Here is a 13,624-nt window from a genome sequence, read left to right on the forward strand (position 1 = left end):
TTTGTAATTTTGTTAGAGCTTAATTGCTGTTTCTCATGTGATTCTTGAGCGCATACTAAAATATACCTTGAAACAAAATGTTTATTTTGTTCGTTTGTACGGTATGATGGTTATAGTCTCGGATATCGGGACATCTTCTATATAATCACCCTGTATATAAATTTAATATGACAGCAAGGGGTTAAAATGATAACGTTGTGCTTTCTAACTTTTTTTTTTGTTTTCTTTATCAAATGGGTTATTAACGCTATTACTTTTGAGCTTATAATTTTTCTGACTGGATAATTTTGCTAGTCCAGCAAAATCAACGGCCATGATCGCAAAAGAGGGGATAGTTTCTACGTCTAGAAACGGGCGATAAACAGAAAAAAAAAAAGAAAAAAAATTATTCCATTTAAAGTAATCCGCATCATTTAATATTTATCTTATTTTGAGTACTTCATTCTCCTCCAAACGGAAGTTAATCGTAAATTGCGCCAACTTTGGAAAAAAAATGAAAAACAGTTTCTCCTTATTAATCTTTTTATACGAAATTTCTGGTTTCTAAACACCCTTTGATCTGCTTTTTCTTTGATTAAAGAAAAGCCAAACTAAACAGAATTGGGTTTTATTCTCTGAATAAAAAGAAAAAAAAAAGCTTCCAATGATGTTTTAGCCTGTAAGTTCGCATTTTATTGGATTTTTATTTTCTGGCCATCCTTCAATAAACAGGAAGCTTTTAGCTAGGAACAGAAGATTTACACGGAGGAATCATTCCTTGAAGATGATTTCCCCATCTTTAAGGCGGAAGCGTTCAGGGCGGCAGGGGGGAAGAAGGGTCAAGTGCAGTGCCATCTTTTTGAAAACCACCATTAGAAACGGCGGCGACCAGACGACTTTTGGATGGGTGGTAATGCAAGTTGCCCTCTGATATAACCTTAAAGTTTTTTATTTATTTATTTTTATTTAGGGCTAGGTTATTGATCCAAGTTCGTTTTATGTGCAATCGTGAAAAATTCTTTTCGTTCTGAAGTGTAAATACTTTTAAATGTTACTAAATTGAGACCCTGCTTGACATCTTGAGTATTCAACTTATTCTACTTTATTACTAGATGCCGTAATTTTAGTCTAATTTTTATAAAACGAGGATTTTTTCGGATAAATAAGATACATGTTTATGGATTCTGCGTAGTTTTTATGTAGAATTATGACAGTTATAATTGATTTTAATTTGTACATTTAAAATGTTTGAAATTTTAAAGATACAGATTTTTATGAATGCATTGAAAAGAGCAAAATTTTTATCAGAAAAAAAAAACATGGAGGTAAAATAAATCATGAAAGTTTGAAATGTTGACATAATTTTTATTGGTGACGAGTGCATTGTTGACATTATTGCCTAAAAAAAGAAATACGGCATGATACAATAACCAGCAAATAAAGATATGCATCGTTAAATTTTTACCACATATTTGTCGGCTCTTGCACAGGAATTTGAATTTTTGCCATTGACGGTGATATTGTGTGGGTCCTAGCTACCGTTTATAGTATTTCATGAAAAAACTGACATAAACTGAACAAACTTATAAATGAAAGAATTTATAATCGAAGTTTCTATAAACAACTTTGATTAAAAATTTTTAAAAAATTCATGTAAATTCGTATAAAAGTAATAATTTTAAAGTTTTTTTAAAGTAGTACTAATATATTACTATGTAGTATAGAGGAGCAGAGAAATTTATCTTTATTGCGTAACTTTAATGCAAGCTAGGCAAATCATTGCTTTAAACAATTTATCGTTTGCATGAGACAGGGAATTAAAAGAAAACTATTTATATCGTCATCTGACGTACTGATTGTCTGTGATTATTTTCTCTGAATGCAAATGCTAAATGATTTTTTTTTTCACTAATGTTTACTGAAAAACTTGGAAAGTATGTTTTTTAAGTTTTTGTATTTCAAACAGATGGTGAAATAACTTTTTTTTAAAACATTTTTCATCTTAAATTAGCACCAACTAGGTTACCCTCTGGTAATTCATCTAATGAGAATAATACTGTAATCATGATATCTTTATCACAGTTCAAATACTCCTCAAAGTAATATCTGTATTTAGGCGATTTCAATCTTCATTAGCACCAGAAGCATCTTAAAAAGATTTACAAATAATAAAGATTTTTGCCTTATATAAACAATAATAAAATGCCTATATTAAGTAGTTAGGAAGTCGTTAACTAATAGTTTTGGTTAATTTTTTAAGAATTTTATTTTTTTTTATTCTTAAATAGCTTTTAAATAAGGAAAGAATACATATTTTTGCAAATATATTAAAATAAATTAACTAAAATAAGTAATTTATATGTTAACTTAAAAATATGATTAAATGTGAAACTAAATCGGTCATTTATTAAAAGAAACATCTGATAACAAACTTTGCCTAGAGTCACAAAATGCTTGAATCTGCCAATGGAGAAAAATACACTGAATCTCTAGCATAACATAAACGTTATTTCTATGAGTAGGTCTGTCAAAATATTATTTATCATATATTATTCTTTATATTATTAATATTATTTATTATTAAGTTATTTATATCATTATATCTCTAGTATTTCTATCTACAGTTCCAAGACAGTTAAAATTTTCAAAATGCATTCAATAGAGAACATCAGATACACATTAGAACTGAAAAATTGATTTATGTAAAGCATTACTGTTAATTGAAACCACAGATACCAGCAAATGTAGTTTTTTCAAAATATTTAAAATATTTCAAAGGGTGGAAACATTAAACGCCGACAGACATATCAGTTTTAAAATATTTAAAATCAAAGAAACGTATCTCATGGTAAATACAATCTATCGAAATTTATGCCGCATGCTTAACAGGCAATATTACACAACCAAAAATAATATCACTAATACATACTAATAATTATCGTTCCATCAAATATTAAAACAAAAGATATGCAATTTAAAATTTGGGGATAAACATAAAATATTTCTTCCCCAATTGTGGTTGCAATAACTATTGCATATCAATCTTTCACCCATAAATAACAAAAATGTACTCGCATTCAGTTTTTTTTTTTCTTTCTGTTATAACTAACCTTTCACCAATAAGGTACTTAAATACATATTCTTAATAGTAATGACGGGGAATGTGCATATAACCAGTGATTGTCCCCACGAATGGCTGTTTCTGTCAGTTAGTTACCTCAGGTAAACCTCGTAAAAACTGTCATAAACTTCCAGTGCTTGATTTTGGTAGTAAAATGTTTATCAAAGCTCGCATTCTATCGCCACACAGATGCCATAAATTACTGGGCGACGACCGAGCTTTTCAAATAATTGACTCGTAACTTCGCAAGCCTAGGACCAACCCACCGTTCAGATGATTTTTATGGGGCAGACGAGGGCCTTGAATTTTTCAGGCCTTCAGGCGGCAATTGGAATAGCAGATTGGTAGGTCGCTGATATCAGAGGAATAACAACCATGGCCTTTTCTAACCTTATTAACATGATGCGATTTATGTCTTTGATATTTTATTCTGTAAAGTTTGGTTATAGTTAATGTTAAAAGATAATGATCAAGGGTTTCTTTGGGAATTTATTATTTCTGGGAGTTTCAAACGGTGAATACTATTTTCACTTATTTGTGGAGAATCTATAAATATTTGTTAAATATTACTTTGAAACTTCATAACGGCTAAGGTAAACAAAGATATTTAGCGGTAATTTTTCTATGAATTTTGACCAATACGTACCCTTTCTTAGTTTGGAAAAAAATTTGAATTCACTTCAAAAATTGAAATCAGGTTTCTTTATGTATTTGTCCCAAAAAATTATGAAAGAGATAATTCAGAATTTTGAAGTATCTGGATGGATAAAAGATTTAATGTACACCTTTACACCCAAATAGATGAAGAATTTCAAACATGACAACAAATTCATTGATGGAAAGAGAAAGTTTTTTAAACACGTGCCCCATTTTTTTTTCATTGTGTTTTGAAAATGATAAAATAATACATTTTTACTTTCTCGTATGTGTTCTGAAGAATTTTTGAAAAAATGTTATTTAATGTTAAATTTTCACAAATCTACACGTTTTAAATCTCCCTGAGATCGAAAAACACTTGTTTGGAAAATGTCCGCCTGGCATAAAGATAATTCAAAAATGCTTTAAACTAAAAGATTTAAATTTGGTATAAGGTCTTTAAATAAAATTTGCAGATTTTTACAAAATTTTAACTAAAATCGATTCAGAGGAAGTCCGGCTGTCTGAATATAAATTAAAACGATAACTACAAAATGAAGAGAGTTAGATAAGATTATGTACACATATCTATAAATTAGATACCTGTCACCTGATACCTGTGTCTGATATTAGGTCACAGGTATCTATAAATTAGATACATGATACCTGTGTCTGATATTAGATCACAGGTATTTATAAATTTGATACCTGTGTCTGATATTATATCACAAGTATCTATAAATTAGATACCTGTCACCTTATACCTGTGTCTGATATTAGATCATAGGTATCTAAATTAGATACCTGTCACCTGAATACCTGTGTCTGATATTAGATCACAGGTATCTATAAATTAGATACCTGTCACCTGAATACCTGTGTCTGATAATAGATCACAGGTATCTATAAATTAGATACCTGTCACATTTTGAGCCAATTCCAACTACGGATTGACTGTCTGTACTTTCAGAAACATGTAAACGATTTAATTAAAAAAAAAAACATTGACATAAATCTGTCAAATTTAGTATAGGATTTTGTAACTACAAGTGCACTTTTTGTCAATTTTTTTTTCAATCGGTTGAAAAAAACATGACTAAAACACAAATTCGACTTCTGGATACTACTAACCGCATGCCAGAGATTAATAGATAAATAACTCGCCAAGGATGACACAATACATCCAGTGAAAATGTTAAATGCACGCCAAAAGTTAATGTTTCGCAACTGCTGTTTGCTACTGCCATGTAAGACTTTCTCTGGAATGACAAATTTATTAGACAGCATGCGAGAAAGTTTTGGGAAAACTACTTCCACTTGTCTAAATTTATATTTCAAATAAAAATATTATGCATTTATAATGCTTGTATTTACTTACTAGTCCCATTCTCATTATTTATAAAGAAAGATATTGTTTTTTGATTCGGTTAAAAGTCATTACCTATCAAAGAGGTGGCTAAGGAAATTTCGGAGATGAGATAAAAGATTAAGGATATTTCGAAATGAGGAAATGTTTACAAAATCATTTGGTACCAGCTCATCTTTGTACAATAGTACTAACTGACTCAGTGTTTCTTACCCGAGTATTTGATTCATCAACATTTTTCCTTAACAGTATTGATTCATCAACATTTTGTTTTTAATACTAACCCTCCCAATGATTTCTGTTGAGTTCAGTATCTACCTCCAATGATTCTGAATTTTTAAATAAGCAATACAATATGATGATGATGATGTCGTGTCCGCGTTACCACGGAAAGGGGGTGCAGTAGCTTCTGAGGGTAAAGACCCCTGAGCACCCGAGGGCAGAAGTCTGACTTCTAGCTCATACGAAGATGACACACACACATTCGCTTGCACAACCCCTTTTTACAGGGGGGCACATTCATACATCTCACAGATAGAACACAGATGAAGAACAACCATGCCCGAACCGGGATTCGGAACCGGGATGCCCAGATCACGGGGAAGATGCGCTACCCCTATACAATATGTTTACAATTGTAATACAATAATACAATATTATTTATTTTTTAATAGTAATACAATAGTATTTATTTTTTAAATTTATATTTTTGTATTGTATTACTTGCGTTTTCAATTATTATAGTTTTAATTGCATATTGCCTGAGTAGCATTAAAACAATATATTGATCTCTTTAGGTTAACTCTTCTGTTATTTTACGACACTCAAAGACTTCATGTTACAACGAGTAATAAAGGCTCTGGTTTTGAAAAATATACATCAGGATAAACATTATTCTTATATGCTGTGTATGGATCCTTATTTTACAAAGGTCAGATCAATTAAACCTCAGATAGACAAAAAAAAGTCATCGGTCTGAAACCTGGCATTAAATCATCACTTAATAGCAGCGTCGTCAATCAACAAAATTTAATACAATTTTTTTTCCCCTTTGGTGCATACAGGGCAAGTGCACCCGTTGCACGAGAAAGGTGTTAATTGTCGCACAAACCGCAAAACCTTTTCATCAACCACAGACAACCCTTCCGCCAAGTGATAAGCGATCCTTATCTAATTTGATTCGCACCCTTGGTGAGGTGGCATATTTTTATCTGGCGATTGTTGACATTGGAAGGTATCCGTCATGGAGCCATTTTCAATGCCGAGATTAAGGGATTTGTCTTCCTCTTTTTGTCTCCTCTACATGTCAGTCTCTTGACGGAATGACTTCACCCTTGACTTCCGCACCATCAATTACCAAAATACACTCGGGGGACACGAACTGGGGTGCAGGAATGTGAAGGAATCCCAGAGCGACGTTCCTATCTTATCAATGTGGAAGCTCCATCATTCAATGAAGAATAATTCTGTGCGAAATCATCATATTAGATAAAACTGCAATCTAGGACAAAGCCGACTTCATGTTGCCTTTGGCCATGCAGTTTATTATTTTGGAAATGCATTAAAGTATTTTTTTTAAATGAAGTATATAAGGACAAATTAATGTAATATTTAAAAACTTCTACAGCAAGATTTTTATGAGTATATCCGTTTTACACCTACCTGAAGCCGAGAGAAACATTCTAGAATTTTTGTCTTCCTATCAATTTTGACTTCCGAGTTGGAGACTTCCAGTTTCAAAATAGAATTTCATTAAAGATCCGCGGTCGTATATTCGTTCAATATTTGACCTGCTGCACGTCAAAGCTGGTGTCATGGTTACACCTCTTTCATCTGGTATGTTGCGAAAATTTGAGATGTATGCAAGTTCAAATCTCACCATGAATCAAAATTACGAGGTTCGTCCTACAATGGTCCTCGTTTCCATTCTAAATATGTTGATAAAATTTTAATTAAAAACGCCCAACATGAATAGAAACATACAAAGTTGCTTCAATCCAGAAAGCTAGGAGGGAACCATTGATCTTTAACTGAAATTGCAGAGATATTTCTATTTTTAAGTCCATCAGAAAGAATTCTACACGTCCACGTGGATGTGAATACAGCAACTCAATGATTTTAAAAATTGAAATAATTATTGATTAATATTAATAAATGATTAATATCAATGAAATTGATATAATTATTAATATTAATGAATGATTAATATCAATGAAATTGATATAATTATTAATATTAATGAATATTTAATATCAATGAAATTGATATAATTATTGATTAATATTAATGAATAATTAATATCAATGAAATTGATATAATTATTGATTAATATTAATGAATGATTAACATCAATGAAATTGATATAATTATTGATTAATATTAATAAATGATTAATATCAATGAAATTGATATAATTATTGATTAATATCAAATTTTAGACCAAACCTGTCAAAGATTGACTATCTACCGATCTGCATATTCAGTTGTATATGGAGACATCAAACCCTAAAACTCCAGGTGCGAATTTGAGATTATGATCTTCAGATCAAAATATTACTCTAACTGTTTAAATTCTTAATTTTAAAATTTTTTTCTTAACCATCCAAATCTCTAATTTAAGTAAATTAAAGAAAGTTGTACATTTTATCCAATTCCAATCAAAGTCAGATTGCTTTTTTGATTGTCTGTTTAAGAACACGACATCTGAAAATGACTACAAGCTAAATAAATGAAATTTAATGTGTTTTTATGACATTAAAATTCATCTTTTATTCCAATCGGTCAATGGAAAGAAAACAAGATGGTATGTTGGATTGGATTATTTTCGCTGTTCTGTGAAGTTACGAAGCTTGAAATAAAAATGCGTTATTATGTTTATATTATAAATTGAATAAAACTAGTGAATTTCGTTATTCAGTTAATTATGTGCATCATTTCAATAATATAATGTCTTTCAGACTTCTAGCTAATTTCAAATTTTATTGAATGTTTCCAAATACCAAAAACAAACAAAGAAACATTTAAATTAACGCCTTTCTTTGATAATCTAAATATGTAATTTTTTTTTGTATAATTATCTTTTTTTTTTTTTTTTTGCTTCCTAAAAAATTAATAAAAAAAAGTCAAAAGCAAAGGAGAAGGGAAAAAAACTCAACGTATAATCAGAGCATTTTTAAGTATTTAATTCTCATCCTAATTCAACTGCTGGTTTGCCTTGGAAGCGATTCAAAAAACATTGCCTAACAAGCAATTAAAATAACTCTTTCTGCCCATTTTTTTTATCTGTGGACAATCAATCAGGCCCTTTCATAATCCAACTCCCCTTATTTTCAATTTCGTGTCATATTTTCCCTCTTTTCCTTGAACAAAATTTCTTTTGGGGAACTTTTTCTTCCGTTTTTCTTAATAATAAGAAGGGAGATTGTAAGCTAAAAAAAAAAAAAAAAATCTGAGCAAAATTAAAACTTGGGAAGATTAAAAAAAATATTTCCCTTCTGGAAACTATTAACTAGTATGTAAAATTACTTATCGCGTCTTAAGAAGCAGATAAAATGTGAAAACATTACTCTTTGGTTGTAGCAGAAAATTTTTTTTTAATAATACTGAACAATGTATTTAGTATTGGTGTTAGTAATAAAATGTAGGATTAAAAAAATATGTAAAAAAGAATACAAATTTATTTACAATAAACCTAAAATAAATTTTTAAAAATGTAAGTAAAAAAAATTATATTTTACGATGAATAAAACTAAACAGAATTAAGAGGCCAGTTTTGAATATGTTTTTAAACTGGATTTTCAGATTTTTCATGTTTTCTAAAAATGTTTTTAAACTCTTCATTTGCTTTTTTTTTTTTTTGCATTCTTTAATTTTTATCATGCTGTTATCTTTCATTACAAACTAATTAACTCACACTTCGATTGAATGAATTATAAGAACTTAAACTTAATTATATAAAATATATATACTTATAAGAATTAACTTAAAAATAGATATAAAATGTAAATAAAAAAATTATGTTTTAAGATGAATAGAAAAACTACATTTAGACATGGAACATCTAAACATAATTAAGAGGCCAGTTTTTATTTTTTTTTTCCCCATTTTTGGCAAATGTTTTTCATGTTTTCTATTGAGGTTTGCCAAATTCTTCTTTCCTTTATATTCTCTAATCTTAATCATACTCTTATATTTCATTGCAAAGTTATTTAATTCACACTTCGACTGAATGAGTTATAAGAACTTAACCTAGAAATAGATATAAAATGTAAGTAAAAAAACATTTTATTTTGAGTTGAATAGAAAAACTATATATAGACACGCAATATCTAAACAGAATTAAGTGGGCAATTTTGAATTTTTATTTTTTGGCAAAGGTTTTCCATATTCTCTAAAGAGGTTTGCTAAATTCTTTTGTATACATTCCCTAATCTTCATCATACCGTAATCTTTCATTACAAAGTAATTTACTAACATTTCAATTGAATGAGTTATTAGAAATGGATCTTAGTACACGAATGAATTAAATGAAATTTTAAATGAATTTCAAAAAAAGCAAACACTCAACTAAGCAACTATCTCCATTTTTGGTTTTTGATTCCGTCTCCATCATTTTCGGGATCTTTTTTTTTTTTTTTCTGATTGTTTCTCAATTTCCTTTATTCTTTTTGCCATAACAAAACACCTGCCCTAAAGTAAATATCAATGTTTTGTTCCCCAGATTGAACTATTTTCATTTTCTTCAGTCTAATATGATTTATTATTTGATAACAAAATCGTCTGTTCCGCTGTTATAATGAAACAGCAAAGTAAAAAATAAGCAGAATTCGGCGGTAATAAAGAAGTTTTAGCAACTAAAGATGTGTAATAATTAAAGCATATTCATAACAAAGGATTTATACAAATTAGAAATTTTAAAAGGGCAAATATTAATACTATTATTTAAATATGAAATAGAATTCCTATAAAACAAATATAGTATATTAGAGTTCATGAAGTATAAATTCTACTATTATATTAGTGGAAAATTAATATTTTTGCTGTTTTGACAGGAAAATTATTTTGAATCGTTAAATAGAAAGTAAAATATTTTAATAAAATTTTATAGAAACTACTAAATAACATCCTAACATTTAACGATTGCAACAACAAGGGATTGGTGTTAAACGATGCATAAATAAGATTTATGGTCGAAATTTTAATAAATAATTTTGAATATTACAAATTTAAAGCTGGTAAAACGAATTCATTTAAAAGTAATCATTTTAAAGTTGGTACTAGTACATTCCATTAAAGTTAATACAGTACATTCCCAATTATCCGCGGAATTTTGTGGCGCGGCCGCCGCGGATAATCCGAAAAAAGCTAAAAACGGGTATAGCAAAAGAGAAAACAGTCATTCCAACTTTGAAAAATCGTTTTATGTACAACAAAACGTAAAATAAACAGCAGGAAATGTTTAACTAACGCTTAATATTTTAGTATATCACTCAAAATTAACCTAAAACGCATTTTGTTAATGAAAACAGAAAAGTGCTTTGTACTTACGAGAGGTGTCAAGGATACACAGAAAAATTAATACTTATGTACTGTTTTAATACTGCAATGTATTATGTAATTACAAAAGCATAACTGTAAAACTGCACCTTTTTGAAGAAATCAGTCGGAAAAAAAACTTTGTGCGGCAGGCACGGATAATCCGCTCCGCGGAAAACCCGCCAGCGGATAATCGGGAGTCTATTGTACAAGTAAATTTAGCATTTTTAGCTGAAAAATTGGTGTCAACCTAGAAATATGACTGAAAATCAGATAATCAGTAACCTCTTGAACATTTTATAGGCTTTACCTTCAAGAGTAATCTAAACAAAACAACTTGTATCATAAGAAACAAATTCAATCTCAAAATACTGTCACATAAAACTAAGCTGTTTATTTTAAAGATAATTGTAAAAATAAAATAAATACTTGAAGTAAAAGAAATTTTTTATTACCTGATACAACACTAAATCTTTTTTACTCAAGTGAAATCTACTGTGACTCCATTACTTAATCCAGAAATATAGTCCTTTAAAAAAAGATTTAAAAAGGCAACGCATCCTCTTATTGAAAGAATCGTAACAAAAGCTCTGATGCAAACTTTAAAAAAGAAAACCTTCAAAAGCAGTCAATATGACTGAACGCTTTTGAAACCTTACGTGAAATTCCTACTGTATCTATTACGTTCATTCAAAGGCCTTTTTTTCCTCGCAATTAAACTTTTTGAACAGAAATAAAATCCCAAGAATAGACAGGAAGACTGTTCTCTTTAAAACGCAATCTGTTTCAAAGAGTCCATATCCGGTGTTCTTTCTGAAAAAGAATTTTCTGAATTTGTTTGTATACAAAGGTCTCTCTCTCACAAGCACAATTCGATTGCTTTGAAAATGAAAGAAGAATTTAAATTGCTAATTAGAAGTCGCATTGCTCTATTCGTTTGTACGATGAAAAAGGAGATTTGATGTAAGAAGTTTAATCCTTTTTTATCCCCATTACAAGTTACTATTTTATAGATGGAAATGCACAGATTTTAGTTAAGTTTTGGAAGTTAAATTAAAGCTTAGTTGAAATATGTTTTGTATCAATTTGGTTTAGAAAGAAAATGAATAACAACTTAACTTATTTTATTCCTGTGCTATCTAATTAGATGACATCTGTTATTTAGAGAATGTTATTGCTTTATTTATTTAAGAGACTCGACGTTTGGAAAATATGAGTTTTTACTATCTCGTATACATTGTATAGAAAAAGTATAGTAATAGTCAAAAAATTCGAACTCAATATTTTGACGTATCTTTACGTTTTAGACGTCTCTGAGTTTGAAAAACACATTTTTGGAATTTCTCCGTCTTTCTGTATGTGACAGATAATTTAAAAACCAAATGAGCTAGACGGTTGAAATTTGGTATACGGTCTTTACACCAAATTTGCAGATGTCTATCAAATTTCGAGCAAATTCTGTTTAAAGGAAGTCCGTCTGACCGACTTTTCAAATATCAGTTAACATGATAATTACAAAACGAAGAGAGCTAGATAGATAAAATTCGGTACACAGATTTAACATTTATAGTGTAGGTACTAGTAAAATTTTGAGCGAAATCCAACGAAGGATTGACTGTCTGCCTGTCTATATTTTCAGAAATAAATAAATGGGATAGTTTAAAAATTCAATAATTTAAATATATCAAATTCGATACGGAATTTTGTGAGTATAAGTAAAGTTTTGTGACAGTATTTGTTTCAATCGGTGGAAAAAAATGTTTCTAAAACACGAATTCGATTCCAGGATACTCTTAATCGCAAGACAGGAATTAATTGCCAAAAAATCTCGCCAAGGAGGACATGATACATTTGGTAAAAAATGCGAAATTCTCGTCAAAAGTTAATATTTCGTAGCTATTGTACGCCAATGCCATATAAGGCGTTCTCTGGCATAAGAAGTTTATTAGAGAATATGCTAGAGAATTTTAGAGAGACCCGCTGGTTTCAAAAGAAATAAGAAAAATCATTAAGTGTGTTAGTTTTTGTTTATGGATTCAACAATGGGATAAATTCGATGTCGTATGACTCATGGATATATTATTTAACTATTTATATAGTGGCTTCTCTAGCTTATTTTCGAAAAACAATTTTAATCAATATGAATAATTTGTAAGCTTATCGTTCAAGAAATGAATTATGAAATGATGAATGAAATTAATACCTTATGAAATTTATATCATACTATTTAAGAAGTGCCATGACTGATATGATTAATAAAAAATATTCTCACTATAACATTAAAAAATTTTTTTCCATTTATTTATTGATCTCCAAAGAAAATTAAGCAATTCTATTCTACGCTTATAAATAAAAACTTAAGGTGTTATCGAAATAATGAAACTCCTTTTATTACCTCCCAATGATCGTTTTTGAAAAATTCTTCAGCATATTTTCGTATATGTACCAGAAAAAGAACGAAGGACGTCGAAATTCATTTTTGCTCAAGGTTGTAAAAAATGTCTTTTAACAACCTCGCACGTTTTACTAATATTACCACCATCTGCGAAAGAAGGTTCCAGGTATCTCTCACAATCACCCTCTATAAAACCATTATTCTTCTCAAACAAACCCTCCCGCCTTAAGTCTTAAAACCCTTCGACACCAACCTTTCGGTAGGACCAGGAAGCTCGACAAGGGGCAGGAAGCGAGCGACAAGGGCATATAAAAGGAGACCCATTCTTTACCTATGGCCTGAAGGGTGGCAAGGCACCTTAATTAAATGTCACGACCATCTGCTTCTGTTGACACTTTAGCATGAATATAAAATGCACCGGAATGCTCAGGATTTATCGGTATTTAAAAGTCACGGAAGGAGGATCGGCCTTCCCCTTGATTTGTGGTGTTGGGTTTTTCTTTGGTATCGCCGTCTGGGTTCCAAGGAAGTTATGACGTTCTTTGATTAAAATACTAATTCAAGATCAAAGGGATTCGGGTGGAAGATTATG

The sequence above is a fragment of the Argiope bruennichi genome, chromosome 9 (assembly GCF_947563725.1).
Source record: "Argiope bruennichi chromosome 9, qqArgBrue1.1, whole genome shotgun sequence".
Lineage (NCBI taxonomy): Eukaryota > Metazoa > Arthropoda > Arachnida > Araneae > Araneidae > Argiope > Argiope bruennichi.